The sequence below is a fragment of the Chenopodium album genome, chromosome 12 (genome assembly GCF_948465745.1).
Source record: "Chenopodium album chromosome 12, dcCheAlbu1.1, whole genome shotgun sequence".
NCBI lineage: Eukaryota > Viridiplantae > Streptophyta > Magnoliopsida > Caryophyllales > Amaranthaceae > Chenopodium > Chenopodium album.
In genome coordinates this window covers 53068510-53085900 of record NC_137845.1, presented here as the reverse complement: position 1 = coordinate 53085900, position 17391 = coordinate 53068510, and positions in this window count along the sequence as shown.

The window sequence follows — 17391 nt, the reverse complement described above, 5'->3', positions numbered from 1 at the left end:
AACGCCTGGGGTCACTCGCTGGTTTTTTTTTTTTTTTAATAAAAAGAATTATATTTTTATATAAAAATAGATTAACTTGAAGTTAAACCTGAGTTGTGCCAAAAACATCAATATTGGTACCTACACAATACTATCTTTGTAACACACCCGACTTACCAACTAATAATAATACATAAAAATTAAACGAAAATAATCCATATTTATAACAAAATTGCGAAGGTATAAACCTAAATCAAAGGTATTACCGTCACACTTGACAACCTGTTAAGTGCTAAGGCTTACACAATCCCAATTATACACTCAATAAATCTAGGTGAGCTTTTTATACAAGATTACAAACTTGTTAAAAACATTAATCGGAACACTTGAGCTCCTTTAGCTACGACTGTTTTATTAACCTTGTTAAACAATTTGAGCTAACCATTAAGGACAAATTTCAAAATAGATTGTTGCAGTGTCACCATAAGAAAAAGCCATAATCGTAAACATATGTAGCAAAACAAAACAACTTACACGTCAGCAAAAAGTTATGTAATCACCACATATCAAATATATGTTAAATAATAAAATAACTAATATAACTAGTACACTTAATTAAACAATATAATTCGAACCTACATTACACACATATGCCTCAAGGGTAAATTCTACACAATACTCAATATATAACCTTTATTATAAAATCCAACCTCAACCCATATACTCCCTTCGTGTTTTAATAAATGTTACAGTTTGACCGCTACATAGTTTTAGACAATTTTGTGAAAAACTACCTTATAAAGCACTTTTTTGCGAGAAAATACCTAATAAAAAAATGTTGTAAGAAACTACCTTATAAAAGGGCAAATGTTGTAAGAGACTCTTGGTCGAAAAGTCATCGTTGACTTTTATTTTCTGGCGTTTGTCCATGTCACGTGCCAATTAAGAAAAAAGGAGGGAAAGGGTGAATTAAAAATCACGTGATTGACACGTGATGTGGTCAACGCTTGAAAATAAAAGTCAACGGTGACTTTTCGACCAGTGGTAGTCTCTTACAACATTTACCCTTTTATAAGGTAGTTTCTCACAACATTTTTTTGATTAGATAGTTTCTCGCAAAAAAAGTTTTTTATAAAGTAGTTTTTCACAAAACGTCCTAAATAAAAAGAATATTAGGGTTAACATACTTTATAGGAAATTTTGTCAGAAAAAACACTTTATAACAAATATTGGGAGGGGGTGGGGGGTTCTAGGTGGGGGTTGGGGAGGGGGAGGGGATTGCTGCCATGGAAGTGAGAGAAGGAGAGGGTGACTGACTGGTGGTAGTGATGGTGGGTTTTTTTAAAAAAAAAATTATAAATCAACTTAATTATTAAATAGTTAGTGTGTGTTATGAGTAATTAGAAGAATTAAGGGCAAATTAGTGGTTAATTGAGTGATTAGAGATCTCAGGTTATCTTCAACAAAAAATATTTTAGGATTTTTTTGTCAAAAACTACCTAATAAAGCCTAGATTTTTTGAGAAAAACTACCTAATAAAAAAAAAGTTGTAAGAAACTACCTTATAAAAGGTAAAATGTTGTAATAAACTACCTAACATAATGTAAAATGTTGTAAAATACTACTTTTGCCGGAAATCCACCATTGACCCACCTCAAAACAGCTCCAAAACCACCGCTTTCACCCCAAAACTAACACAACTTACTTGAAATTACCTCTACCATGTCGGAACCACCCTCCAACCCCAAAACCACCACCTCTAACCCCAAAAACCAACATCTTGAATCCCGAAACTATCCTCACCAACTCAAAATATCCTCTAACCACCCCGAAAATATCCTTACCACCTTGAAAATCAACCCTCACGGTGGTTTTAGGGGTGTTTTGAGGTGGGTTAATGCCATAAAATTAGGTTAATGGTGGAAATTCGACTCAAGGTAGTATCTTACAACATTTTACCTTTTATTAGGTAGTTTTATACAACATTTTTTTATTAGGTAGTTTTTCACAAAATTTAGGTTGTATTAGGTAGTTTCTGACAAAATAACCAATATTTTACAATCTGGTTTCTTCTTGCCAAAAAAGTTTTATAAGGATTTTTCCAATAAAATAGTTGTTATAAATGGTTTTTTCAAACTAAATTTCCTAATTTAAAAAAAAAAAAAAAAAAAAGAGTCCTTCTTAAAAGATAAGAAAAGTGAACTCATTTTCATCTAATAAATTGATTAGGTTTGTATCACGCCTTAGACATGATCGAAACTAGTTCTTGCCAAAAATAATCATGCACTTGATGCCTCTAAGGTAGAGATTTATTCGAATATTTGGAATAATTGTTGTTAGATGCAAGTGGTGAGTTGGAAGAATTACAAGTTTGTTTTTAACCAAAATGAATGGATAAATGTAAAGAATAAACACGTACAAGTAATATTTAGAACATAAAAAGTCACTTTACAATTTAAATAATTTCCTTATGTATAATACGAGTAACGCACACTGCCGCCTTGTATATATGTACTTGTCGTATTGACTTAGTCAATTGTAGAAGTGAATTTGCACGGGAGTGGAGCAGCAACCATACTCCCCGTATACGCATTTGCAATTCTTACCCGAGTTCTGTCGCAAAAGACTGTGATACTGTACCTTCGATTATCGCCTTTTAAAGACCACAAGTTCCCTCGAACAATAACAGTACTAGAAAATTCCTTGTTTGAGAAATAATCACGAAAAGAGTCGTTTGTGATTGAGACAACCGCACCTATATGCATTGGTTTCTTCTGGTTATGACCCCCATAATAAAATGGTTCGATCTGGGTCGTGGCGAGGTCATCCGAATCGTTGTCATTCTTAGTGCCCGCTACTACCACCGATAGCGAATCCAACAGCGTTGCCTCCTTGTTCTCCACGGATAAGGTTAGGGCCGGGCTACGTTCAAGTCCGAACTGCTTTTGTTTGACGTGTTATTTTCGGACTTGAACTCTAAAGAATCGATCTCGAATTTCAAGTGAGGATCATTATCTTTGTTGAGGATGGTTTCCAAAAGTAGGGTAACAAAAAATACTAGTAAGATGAACAACGCAGCTATGCTCAATATTTTCGTCCACGTCGATCTCGTCAGGAAACGTTCTTCTTCGTCATGGTAATTTGCCATTTTTTTTAAAAAAAAAAAAAATAAATAAATAAATAAAAAATAAATAAATAAATAAATAAATCCTCTCAATTACAATTTATTCAATTAGGAGGCTTTGTATATAATGAGATTTATTTGGAGAATTTATAATATGACGCCTAGCTAGAGTTTTACCGTATCATGGATTTCTTATTTTATTATGATTAGAACTCTCATGTGTCACCACCTTACTCTTTTGTGAAAATCTCTTCCGCTTTCTAAGATAGTTGATATATATATGGAAAGTTATATTAGTGTATGGGATGATATCTGGACCAGACCGATATCTTATAAAGGCGCGTGATCAAAGCCTGAGTAATTATGAAAAGGCGCCGATATGTACCAGAAAGCAGACATATCGGCCTGTCGGAACTCGGCACGTGGCAGTAGAAGCTCGACACTTGGCGCAGGAGGCTTTGCATGAGTGAGAGCCACCTGTCAAGTTGGATCATTATAAATAGTAGGTAAGACCCCATTTATGAAAAGGGGAATTACTCTATCTCTCTCTCTCTCTCTCTCTCTCTCTCTCTCTACTTTCTCTCCCATACTTATCTTCTTCTCTTAAACACTTTCTGACTTTGTCATCGGAGTGGTTATCCCCGAATCACCCCGGGGTTAGCTAACTTCTTCTCATTGTGTAGGTTCTCAGCTTGCCGATAGAAGTATCAGGATCTCAAGTCTGAGTTCTTGGGGAATCATATCCAGACAGAAACAATTTGGCGCTAGAAGGAGGGGACTTTGATTACTTCTATCGCCTAAGAACCTCACAAAAAAAAATATATATATACATAACAAAAACAATCATGGCCGGAAACAATGAAACGCCAGTGACAAGAAAGGTAGTAAATCAGTCAATAGAACAGCCTCAGGTGGATATAGTGGATGAAACCCACACCTTAGAGGATAATCAGTTTCACACGCCGATAACCTCCCCTGCAGGTGGAGGGGAGGCAGAGGATCCTATGGCGGCATTCACGCCAGATGAATTGGAGACAGCGGCAAGGGTGATGAGTGCAATGAGTAGGAAGAGAAAGGAGGCTGAGGCGGCACAGGCTGAAAGGGAGGCCGCTCAGGCCGATAGAGGAACACCGCACCGTAACCGGGAAGAGCAACATAATCAGTTGATGAACTCGCCTAGTAGATCCCGACATGAGTCGCCGATAAGATCGCACACAATGTCACGGCAATCCTCAAGTCACACCGTAAGTACGAGAACCCAACAGCAGAGAAGTTCGCAAGTGGATGGGCAGGCAGTGCGAACAGTGGTGCAGTTAAGGGCATCTCCTTTTGCCCAGCATATTTTGGAACAGCCGATGGAAAAGGTGAAAATGCCGACTTGCAGGTATGATGGAAGAGGGGATCCGGCAAGATTTATAACGTCCTATGAGGGGCACATGATGTTGTATACCAACTCAGATGCAGTCTGGTGTAAGGTCTTTCCGACTACTCTGATTGGGGCTGCAGCCGATTGGTTCAATAACCTTGAAGTTGGGTCGGTAGATAGTTTTGAAAGATTGACCGAGATGTTTGTGGGTCAGTATGTCAGCAATAGCGTGAGGCAGAGAACCTCTGGAGAGTTGATGGCCGTGGAGCAGAAACCGGATGAATCCTTGAGGGATTACATTAGGCGATTCAACAATGAGGCAAATACAATCCCAAAACTGCAACAAGAAATAGCTGTGATGGCTTTAATGAATGGCTTGGTTGATTCTGATTTCAAACGGTACCTTACAAGGAAAAACCTGCCAACATTAGCAGCGGCGTTTAGCAAAGCTCATGACTACATTAAGAGTGAAGAATTGATGAAGACAAGTAGCAGACATGTCGTTGCCGGAAAGGGGCAAAGTCAGTATGAAGGGACATCGTCTGGAGGAAGTAGGCCGAGAGCTCCTGCCCTAGGAAGGGGAGGAGGAAGCCGGCAAGATTCGAGACCAACAAGGCTGCCAATGAGATATAGCACTTACACTCCCCTGAATACACCAAGGGCAGCAATCTACTCAGTGAATCAGAATAGAGAGGATTGGTCAAGGCCGATTCCCATGAAGGCAAGGCCAAGGGATGTGAAGAAGTATTGTATGTTCCATAGGGATGTGGGACATTACACAGAGGAGTGTATGCAATTGAAGGATAACATTGAGGAGTTGATTAGAAAAGGGCATTTGACACAATATCGGTTGAACACAAGCAGGAATCAACAACCGGCACAAACTGTTGAGAGGCAACGGATAGAGGCAAAGCCTGAAAGGACGCAAGGAGGAATAGTCCGATAAGGGGATGTAGGAATACCACCGTTGTCTACTAGAAGGGTAGATGTGATAACAGGGGGACCGATTCATGGAGGGACGATTAGTGGAGCAAAGAAGCATTTGGCTGAGCACCGTCATCTAGTTTGTGCCTTGGATGTGGACAATCGTCCTCGGCCAGCATCGATACCTCAGGTAGTGTTCACAGAAGAAGATGCAAGGGGTGTAGTGTTCCCACATGATGACCCGTTGGTCCTAATAACTAAGATAAACGGGGCTGACATCAAAAGAGTGCTGGTGGATGGAGGTAGTTCAGCGAATGTGTTGTTTATGCAAGCTTTTAATGAGATGAATATAGGAAGGCAGTACCTGAAACCGGTATCATATCCCGTGATCGGGTTCAATGGGTCAACAGTAAGGCCGGAAGGGAGCGTTGTGTTACCGGTTAAGCTGGGTGATGGGCCACAAGCAAGAGATGTGATGGCAGAGTTTCTGGTGGTGGATGTTAAGTCAGCCTACAATGCAATTATCGGCAGACCGATAATACATTATATGCAGGTCGTTGTATCAACTTACCATCTGGCAATAGCTTATGTGTCAAATTTAGGAGCTGTGGAGAAAGTGTACGGAGGTCAGGTGATGTCAAAAGCTTGTTATGTGACAGCTTTGAAGAATCCAGTTGGCAGTGCTCCAATACCGTGCAATCCGATAAGGGAAGGTGAGCCAACAGTTCAAGATTTAACCATGAAAAACTTTGATGCAAGGCCTGAGGAAACACCAAGGCCGTTACCAGGGGGAGAAATGTCCAAGTTGAATTGCAACCAGGTGACCCAAGTAGAACAGTGAAGGTTGGGGCTGATATGGATGTGGATACAAGGTGCAATCTGATAAGCCTGTTGCGTGAGAATGCAGATGTCTTTGCCTTTTCGGTAAGTGAGATGTCGGGGATACATCCAGAGGTGATGGAGCATAAGTTGAATGTTGATAGAAAATTCAGACCGATAAGGCAAAAGAAGCGCAATTTCTCAACTGAGAAAATAGAAGCAATTCAGGCTGAGGTAAATAAGCTCTTAGCGGCAGGGTTCATTGAGCCTTGCACATATCCGGAATGGTTGGCGAACGTAGTAATGGTGAGAAAGCCGACAGGGAAGTGGCGGATGTGTGTGGATTTTACAGATCTAAATAAGGCTTGCCCTAAGGATTGTTACCCATTACCCCGGATAGATAGGCTGGTGGACTCAACCTCTGGTCATGCTATGCTCAGTTTTCTGGATGCGTTTTTGGGATATCATCAGGTCAGCATGCATAAGGCTGACAGGAATAAAACGGCTTTTATAACAGATGTCGGTGTGTACTATTATAAGGCAATGTCGTTTGGGTTGAAAAATGCAGGGGCAACGTATCAGAAGTTGGTGGACAAGATATTTGAGAAGTAGAAAGGCCGGAATGTTGAGGTATATGTAGATGATACGATAGTGAAGAGAAAAGAAAAAGAGGACCATATAGCGGATCTGAGGGAAACATTTGAGACGTTAAGGAGATATCAGATGAAGTTGAATCCGGAGAAGTGTGTGTTTGGGGTCAGATCAGGGAAATTCTTGGGCTTTATGGTCAGTGAACGGGGGATAGATGCAAATCCAGATAAGGTGAATGCGGTACTCCAAATGAAACAACCAAAAACCATCCGTGATATATAGAGATTGACTGGAAGGATGGCAGGACTGACCAGATTTATCAGTAAGTCAGCCGACAAGGCGCTTCCGTTTTTCATGGTACTAAGAAAGAACAAGGCATTCGAGTGGGGAAAGGAACAGAGTGATGCCCTGGAAGTAGTAAGGAATCATCTTAGATCTCTTCCCACGATTGTCAAGCCCGAGAAGGGAGAAGTGTTGCAGTTGTATATTTCAGCATCACCAAAAACGGTAGCAGCCGTTTTGATAGTGGAAAGGAGGAAGCAGCAGAAGCCGATATACTTTGTCAGTCATGTATTGAATGCGGCAGAACGCAGATATCCAGTGATAGAGAAGATGGCGTTAGCAGTATTAGTGGCGGCTAGAAAGTTGAGGCCTTACTTTGATGCACATCCAATAGAGGTGTTAACCAATCACCCTTTGGAGAAATCGTTGCATAAAATGGATACATCTGGTAGATTATTAGCATGGGTAGTTGAGTTGTCGGAGTATGAAATAAGCTACAGGCCGAGAACGTCAATTAAGGCTCAGGCATTGTCGGATTTTATTGTTGAAACCACATACACAGACGAAGAGGAAGAATTGGGCACATGGCAGGTATCAGTTGATGGTTCAGCTACGGCAACGGGGGCAGGGGCTGGAATTGTGATAACGACTCCAAACGGGAAAATGTTTGAATATGCCATGAAGTTTAAGTTCAAGGCAACAAATAATGAAGCCGAGTATGAAGCTACAATAGCCGGAATGCAGTTGTCAATCGCAGCAGAAGCAAAACGGCTGGTTTTAACAACTGACTCCCAACTAGTATCAAGTCAATATAGTGGAGAGTATGAAACTCGAGAGCCAGAAATGGTGAAATATTTGGAGAAGATGAAACAGTTAGCAGCGCAGTTACAATACTTTGAGATAAAACTTGTTCCGAGACTGAAAAATGCTCAAGCAGATGCGTTAGCAAGATTGGCAAGTTCAAGTTTTAATGACTTAGAAAGGACGGTTATGGTAGAAGTCTTAAAGCAGAGAAGCATAGATGAGATGTCGGCAGAGGTTTTGTGTATTGGTGTTGGGAACCAGTGGTATGATAAAATACCGGCATACCTTATCCATGGTGCAGGGCCGACGGATAAGGGGGAGCTGAAAAGATTAAGGAAAGATAGCGTATGGTTTGTCATGTACCAAGGTCAGTTATACAAAAGGGGGTTTTCACTGCCATTGCAAAGGTGTATAACGGATTTTGAGTCAGTAAAATTATTGGAAGAATTGCATGAAGGTAGCTGTGGTAACCATCTCGGAGCAAGAGCCTTGTCTAGAGAAGCAATGAGAAGAGGGTACTACTGGCCGACGATGAATACAGACGCAATAGCTTATGTTAAAAAATGCGAGAAGTGTCAAAAGTTTACCCCAATTATCAACTTGCCTCCTAATGATCTGACTCCAATATTAAATCCAATCCCTTTTGCCCAATGGGGAATGGACATAGTTGGCCCGTTCCCATCGGCCACGGGTGGAAGGAAGTTTCTGATAGTGGGAATAGATTATTTCACAAAGTGGATTGAAGCAGAACCAGTTGCAAAGATAACGGCGTCAGAAGTGAAGAAGTTTATATGGAAGAGTATCTTCACAAGATTTGGGCTGCCGATGGCGATGGTTTTTTATCATGGAACCCAATTTGATTGTAAGCCAGTCAAAGATCTCTTAATGATGTACAAGGTAAAATTTGCTTATGCAGCAGTATGTCATCCACAGTCTAACGGCCAGGCAGAAGCAGCAAATAAGCAAATTATAACGGCAATTAAAAAGAAGATCGAAGATGCAAAGGGTTTGAGGACAGATTTGATACCGGAGATATTATGGGCAAACAGGACGACAATCAGAGAAGCCACAGGTGAATCACCTTTCACTTTGGTATTTGGTACAGAGGCAGTTATACCGGCAGAGGTTGGGTTGCCGACATTTAGAGTTCAGCATTACTGTGAAGACCAAAATGATTTACTCCTACGACAACAGTTAGACTTTCTGCCAGAAATTAGAGAGAAGGCAGCAGTTAAGTCAGCAGCATATAAGGAAAGAATGTCAAGGGCCTACAACAGAAGAGTGTCTCGTCGGCCGTTAAGTGTGGGGGATTTGGTACTACGAAGAACTGCGGCAACCGGTAAGGGAAGTGAAGATGGAAAGCTGACGGCAAGTTGGGAAGGACCATATCGGATTAGAGATCTTGTCATCCAGGGATCGTTCTATCTGGAAACTTTAGATGGGACACCCCTAAAGAATGTATGGAACTCCGCTGTGCTGAAGAAATACTATGTATAATGTACAATTTTCATGTGAAGCTGATATTGAAAAAGGGTATCAGTGATGAATGAAGAAGTATTCAGACAACGCGTATTGGAATAGGCATCCTCCATTTAACAGAACACCGATAAATGGGACGGACAGCTCAAAACCGCTTCCGTGAAGTTAATAGATATATAACCTGATCAGTTGTATACGTTAACTCACGAGGTTGCTGGTTCAAAATATAATACCGGCCAAATCAATTCGAGTATACGCCGACATGAGGCGTAGCTCAGAAAGTAATCGCCGAGAGGGTACCTAACTGGCTGAAACAACAAAGCAGTAGGTGACCAATGTTATAATCTGGACCAGCAACGAATGATTACTGCCTAGTATACATAGTTCTAACACGAACTATGTACATTGGGGGGAGTAAAGAATGATATAGATATCGTGCATTGATAATTTTTAAATGACAGGTTGTTATGGTATGATATCTTCATAATTTTATAAGTTGTTGAAAGTTGTCGGATATCAGACAAGTCATCAGGAAAATCTTTGTTTCTTGCAAATTGTCTTTTGCATATCTCTGTTTTTTACGAACTGTCTTTTGCATATTATGAATTGCAAGGCAATGTAGTTACGATAACATTGTTTAATAGGCAAGTTAGCGAGTGATAAGCAAAGACAATTTAGTTACTATAAGAGGTGTTTAAATTTGCAAGCAGTTGATAAACAACGAAAATGAAAATGAGTTAAATTTACATGACAGTAAAGTTGACAATCGACAGGCATCACCACAAAAAAGGGGTATATGCCGATAAAACAGCATTGTCAAAATAAATGTTAAGGCATACAAAAGGCAATAAAAAGAGAGTTACAGCTGATAAGGCCCAATAATACAAGACCCACAAGAAGATGTCGGTGATGACTGCCCGCCCCTTCAAGCTTGTGCGTTCTCAGGCACTGGAGAGTTCAAAATGTTGGGATCTTTAGGGCCGTCATCAGCACTAGGCACCAAATTATACAAGTCCTCTTCAAAGAATTGCTGTGCCTCGAAGCCGGAAGGGATCTTGTAAGCTTCCTCGTTGAAAGCTTTTTCAACTTTGGCCCAATCTTCCTTCTTCCAACCGGCAGCATGGGCAACACATCTCTGAGCAACAGTCCAACCTCCATCGAAACGATCTTGGAGCTTGGAGCAGAACTCGTTCGAAGCTAAATAATGACCCACGGCTCTCTGACGAATACCAGGCTTATCAGCTTCCATTTGTTTAACCTTCTCCTCAAGGTTTTTTATTTTAGCTCTGGCATCACCGAGATCCTTTTCAACTGAAGGAAGGCGCTCAAGGGCCTTATCTTTTTCAACAATTTGAGTCTTCAGACTCTGCTCTTCCAATTCTAGACCAGCAACCTTCTCAGCCTTAACCTTCAGTTTCGACATCTCCTTGTCGTCTTTTTCTTTTATTTTCTTCAAATTATCTAAGGCTCTTTCAGCGTTATTGATGATTTCCTGCATGGCACTTTGGCTGGAGGAGGCTTGATGATGCTTCTCCTGATAATAACGGTACATCTCAACGAGTTCTTTACCAGACATGATTGCCTAAAAAAAAATAAAATAAAAAAATAAAAATATATATATATATGAATAATATAAACAGAATAAGTCTATAGAAAAGCTATATACAAAACATAAAAATATGTAAAGGAAAAGTTAGAGTACCTTCATCATGTTGTGCATGTGAGTAGCAGCAAGGGGGGCGATTGGACCAGCAGGTCTGTCCATCGGCAGAGTAAGATTGCTCAAAAGCCGATAACCGAGATTCCCACCTTGCAATGGGTCATCGGTGATCATAGATTCATTCCGGCCGACATCCATGTTGGGTTGCCAACGGTCTCCGGAATGACTAGCAGGGACAGCGAAGCCCCTCAGAACTTCGTCTGGAAACCTTCTAGAGACTCGTTCAATCCATTGATTGGACCGGTAAGTCAGGGCCGGAATGCTTGAATCAGAGCCAACCGTAGTGGGGGCAATTGTGACGGTTGGCTGAAGCTGACGAGGGGACTCGGCAGTAGTGAGATCTTCGATCTCAATCCCCTAAATAACCTTCTTCACAATGACCTCAGGGCTCTTAGTTTTGGTGTTGGGCGGAGTCTTCTCGGACTCCGACTGGTCCTTCTTCTTCCCACCACGCCCTTCAGGTTGTCTGGGGCTGGAGGTCACAACGGCTCCACCTCGCCGATTGGCCAGAGATGTCGTCTTTCTCTTTTTTGCATTGTCATCAGCCATGATCTCAGCTCTTCTTTTGGCACTGATAGCTGGAGCGCGGCCGCAAACAGTAACAAGGGTATCGTAGGGGCTTGAAGCTTTAGGGCAACGTCTAAGAACCCTTTTCCCGTCAGAAGATAAGCCGAGTAGCCTGTTGTCCAACTTATCAATACCTGAGAGCAAAAAAATGAAAATTCAATCAGCCAGGTGCAAACAATTTTATTAAAAAAAAAAAAAAAAAAAAAAAAAAAAAAAAACAACAACAACAACAAAAGGAAGAGGTCGATAAAATAAACAGTACCATAATGGTCAGTCCAACAGAGACCGGCACGAGATAACGGCGCGTTGCCCAGAATGTAACTCACATTCGGCACCCACACCTTAGGAACTATGCGGACCTTGTCGTCACCTTCATCAAATTCAGAGACGTCAAAATGATTGACGGCTCTCTCTTCGTGTTTACCGAGATCTCTCTCGGGAATTGACTCAAAACGAGGATGAGGCTGAAAAAGGTTCTTCTCAAAGGAAAGTCCTCAGGAACCAACATGAAAAAGAACCTGACTTGCCAACCCTTGCAACTTGTTAGCTTAGGGTGGACGGTATATTTGTGGGGTTGGGTATACAAAGACCACCACCCATCTGACTGACCATCTCTCTTCAGAGTAATCAGTCGTCTAAAAACGTTAAGGGTTAGGGGATAGTTTCGATACATCATAACCCAGATGGTGGCAATAACGGCCCGAATAGTGGGAGGAGTCACCTGAACTAAACAGACGTTCCAGGCCTTCAGGATTTTTGCAACAAAGGGATGTAAAGGAAAACGGAGGCCAAAGTCCAAATGCTTCATATAAACGGCCACGGAGCCTGCCGGGCAATCTAATACCGAGGCTCCAGAAGGGGGAATTGATAGCTCATACCCGTCAGGTAAGTTAAAAAATTTCTTAGCACGACGGCAGTAATCTTTTTCAATTGTCGTTTTCCTAAAATCGTCATTTATTTTTGCCTTAGCCACTTTCCCATCTCTGGCAAGACTAATAGGTTGTCGGAATTCAGCTCCGTCTGTTTCAGAGTTATAGCCCTCGTCCAGGTTCTCTTCCTGGATAACCTCTGCCGTCATGTCAACAATGTCTTCCCTGCTCTCATTGTTGACACTACCTTCTTGAGTATCTTCATCTCCTAAAACCGAATTAACGGCTGATTCATGAACGGGAGATGACGGACCCTCTTGAGTATTTACAGGGATCTCAACTTCTTGTTCTTCTTCAGAAGAACTCACGACTTGACCTTGACCAGGCTTTTTACTGGATTCGGCAGCCTTAGCGGCTTCAGCAGCCTTAACGGCTTTGGCGGCCTCAGCGGCTTCACGGGCAGCAGCTCGAGGCTGATAACTGGTACTCTTTACCCTTGGCATGGTGTTTATACCTATATTGCCAACGTTAGTGTCGTATTGATTAAAATAACGTCTCCCGGCAAAGTTGCGTAAGTGATAACGAACACTAACAGGCTCAACGTCAAGAATTTCAGTATCGGCAGGGATATCAGGGTTAGTGGGGTAATAAGCACATTCACGATGAGCAATGGTCCTATGTAACATAAAAGCGCGTTTTTCTTCTTCAGAAGATAACGTCTCAAATGGGTAATCTATGTTATCAGAAAGGGAGGATGAATTACCCTGGTTACTACCGGTTTCTTTGCCTAGGGATTGCCTAATTAAACGACGCCTAGCAGGTGCGACAATACCTTCGACGGAAATCGTTGATTTGGTGTCTTTAAGTGATAAGAAACGACGAAGAAGAAAAGCACGCTTGAAGTACTGAAGTGCGCAGACCGAATACAAGGAAGAAAAGGACGGTAGGAACTTTGGTCGAGAAAGTTAGTTCTGGGAGAAAACTTAGAAAAAATGAGAAGTAAAAAAAAATGGCGTAATTTTGATCTAAAAAGGGGAAACTGAATGGCCAGTTGAAGTGAAAGGCGGTTTAGAGATCCGACGGTCCTTAATCGAGAATTGATTTCAAAAAGCAGCGGCAGGATTTGTGACACATGTATAATTTTCCCGCTAAAAAAAAAAAAAAAAAAAAAAAAAAAAAAAAAAAAACCGGTTACGCTACCATAACGTGAGTTTAATAATAAGTAGACCTTGTCTGCTGTCGGCACACAAGTTCACTTGGGGGGGAAAACGGAGTTTTTCGCTCCCACATATCTTATAATAGGTAGACCTTGTCTGCTATCGGCACACAAGTTCACTTGGGGGGGAAAACGGAGTTTTTCGCTCTGGGGGAAAATGGAGTTTTTCGCTCCCATATATCTTGTAATAAGTAGACCTTGTCTGCTATCGGCAGACAAGGTCACTTGGGGGGGGGGAAAGGAGTCAATAAATAAAAGTCATGTGTTGAGGAAGTATAACAAAGTATAAATTTGAGGGATAACATGAAAGATAATGCAAATGAATACACTATGGGATTATAACACTATACAAAAGTCGTCCTGAAGATTACAAAAAATAATAATAATAGTAAAAATAAATCTTCTCAGCAAAACAACATAGAGCTTAAAGGAATAAAGAAACAAATCTTCTCAGCAAAGGATGCAAGTCTCTGAGGTGTCTTCAAACTTCATCTATTGTGACATCTGCGTGGCAGCCAAATTGGCATGGTCTTTGAACTTCATCCGTTGCACTATTTGAATATAAGCAAAATGAGTATAACAGACAGCAACAACAGTAGGAGTAGCAATAAAGTTTCATTGATGCGCACTGCTTGACAGAGTGCAAGAAATGTTGTCATATGAAAACTCCAGAATATGGTAAAATTCGAAGAATGAGAAGTGAAATCCAAAGTTTGTTTAGCTAGGATGAGTTTGTCGGCTACATTAACTGAGAACGATGATGTGTGATCATGCGTCCTCACTTGGGGGGCTAATTGTATGGGATGATATCTGGACCAGACCGATATCTTATAAAGGCGCGTGATCAAAGCCTGAGTAATTATGAAAAGGTGCCGATAAGTACCAGAAAGCAGACATATCGGCCTGTCGGAACTCGGCACGTGGCAGCAGAAGCTTGACACTTGGCGCAGGAGGCTTTGCATGAGTGAGAGCCACCTGTCAAGTTGGATCATTATAAATTGTAGGTAAGACCCCATTTATGAAAAGGGGAATTACTCTCTCTCTTTCTCTCTCTCTCTCTCTCTACTTTCTCTCCCATACTTATCTTCTTCTCTTAAACACTTTCTGACTTTGTCATCGGAGTGGTTATCCCCGGACCACCCCGGGGTTAGCTAACTTCTTCTCATTGTGTAGGTTCTCAGCTTGCCGATAGGAGTATCAGGATCTCAGGTCTGAGTTCTTGGGGAATCATATCCAGACAGAAACAATTAGGATAAATATTTATTTATGTTAATATATACTACGTACCTCCTAGTCAAAATACTATAGTAGGATATATTTTTTTTGTATTTATGTTAATTTATAATTCGTAATAGATATGATTAGTGAAACTCACTCAAATTAACTGCGTAAGCTACCACTTCTTAAACGAGTAAAACTAAACGACGTTAATCTATACACAAGGGAAATAATCTTTGTAGTCGTTCTTTTAATATTGGTAGGAGTACTCCTCTTACTGCAGAAGCTATGGCTCTTCGTAATGGTCTTCTTTTGGCACAGACCCATAATATTTCAAAAGTATTTATTGAAGGTAATAATTTGCTTATTATTAATATTTTATAGGAAAAGGATCAATGCCCGTGGAAAATTCATCTATTGGAAAACGTCTAGGAACTGATTCGAAATTTAACTTTTGTTCACTGGCGGATCTACAGAGGGACAAGGGGTATCACCCCTGGTAAAAAAAAATAAAAAAATTAAAAAATTAAAAAAAAAATCGTTAAAATAAGCTCCATAAATTACAGTATAAAGATTATTGTTCGGCTCCTAAATTAGTATAGTGAGCGTTGCCCTGGTGGTCTGTATAGTGTGAAGAGGTAGTGAATCGTTTCAGGGGTCAGGGTTGGATTCCCCATCTAAACAAAAATTTTGTTTTTTCTCTATTCTATTTTTTTGGGCTTTAACTTTAAGAATGCCTACTGTAGGCTTTTCTAGCTCTTTAGTTTCATTCATTTACAGTATCACACACTTTAACTAGCTTAAATTTTGAAGTACTCCCTTCATTGACAAACTTTATAATTTGGAATACTTCCTCTATTAATTGAAAATCTTCCCATTAAATTATGAAGTAACATGTTTTCTAATGCTCAACTATGGCAATTATTTAGTTTTATATTAGTAAACAAAATTTATTCAACATTTAAATGTACTATATAATCCTATATATGTGATAATCTTTTTTCTTATATACAACATAAAATTTGATTGTAGTATTTTGATATATAGAATATAAATTATTTGTAAGAAATTAAATTCCATAACAATAATTATTTAAAATTTAATGGTTAATAATTACTCCTACTCGGTACGATTGACACATATGCCAACATAAAATTTTGACTAAGCTAATAATGTCAATAATTAAACGTTGATAGTAGAAAATCAAACGTTGAGACAATTATAAAAAAAAAGCTGAATATCCATATTTATATGTTTAACCGTACGTGTAAAACACCATATTAGTTAAAGTGATGTATGCGAATACTAAAAAAAGTCAAAACGCATTAGATAAAAAACTAACTTAGTTTGTTCGACTGGTTGTTGTTTTTTTTTTTTTTTTGATTCAGTACTACCCCTGACATGAAATCCTGGATCCGCCACTGCCTATGTTGATTCGCGCTACATTTAAAGAGAGGGTAATAGAGCAGTAGACTATGTTGCTTCTTTAAGTTATTTTATACAAACTCACCAAGATAACGATCCGTTCATAGAACGTAAATTTTTTTTTTATTATTTATTTATTCTGATAAGTAAAGGTATGGTCTTGAAAGTAGACTATCCTAACTTCTTATTTACCTTTCGTTATTAAAAAAAAACGAAACCCTATAAACAAGGGAAAACCTCTCATATCCTTTCTTTATGTTTCATATAAAAACTTCCAACAACAACATCCTTGAGAAATTTAATGGAGTATAAAAGGAAAAGAGAAGCCAAAGCATGCATGTAATAACATGAGCATGATCAATGCCATTTAAATTACATTTGCTTTTTCAACGAACTACCACAAAATTATAATTGGGTCTTGGGTAGTTGGGTCATTCCAAATTCACCCAATGAATGATGGAGTATGCCAAGATTCTCTAAACTAAACTAGCTATTGGGCCCGTACGACGTACGGGCTTATTATAAGGATATTATATTTTAGTTTTATATGTATTTGAATATTGAGCATAATATACCGTGTATTTGATAATGTTCCCTCTCAGCATACAATTGATATAGTAAAAAAGAGTGAATTTTTTTTTAGTAAGGTAGACCGGTATAGCGATATAGTAAATAAAAAGTACTTGTATGACTTATTTACAATAATCTCATACAATTGATAAAGTAAGAAAGAGTAATTTTTTTTTGCAATAAGGTAAATAATGAAATGAAATAATTAGAAAGTTAGCATCCATCATGTTGAAGTCATGATTTAGTTTTTTTTTTTAATTTTATTTCTTTTTACTTTTGTACTTGGGGCCTTCCATCTTTCAAACTGAGGCTTTTGCTTATTGAGAAACATTTGTGTCTTCATTTGGTTGGTTTTCTGCCACTGTCACACCGAACCTATATATATATATATATATATATATATATATATATATTAATAATAATAATAATATCCCAATT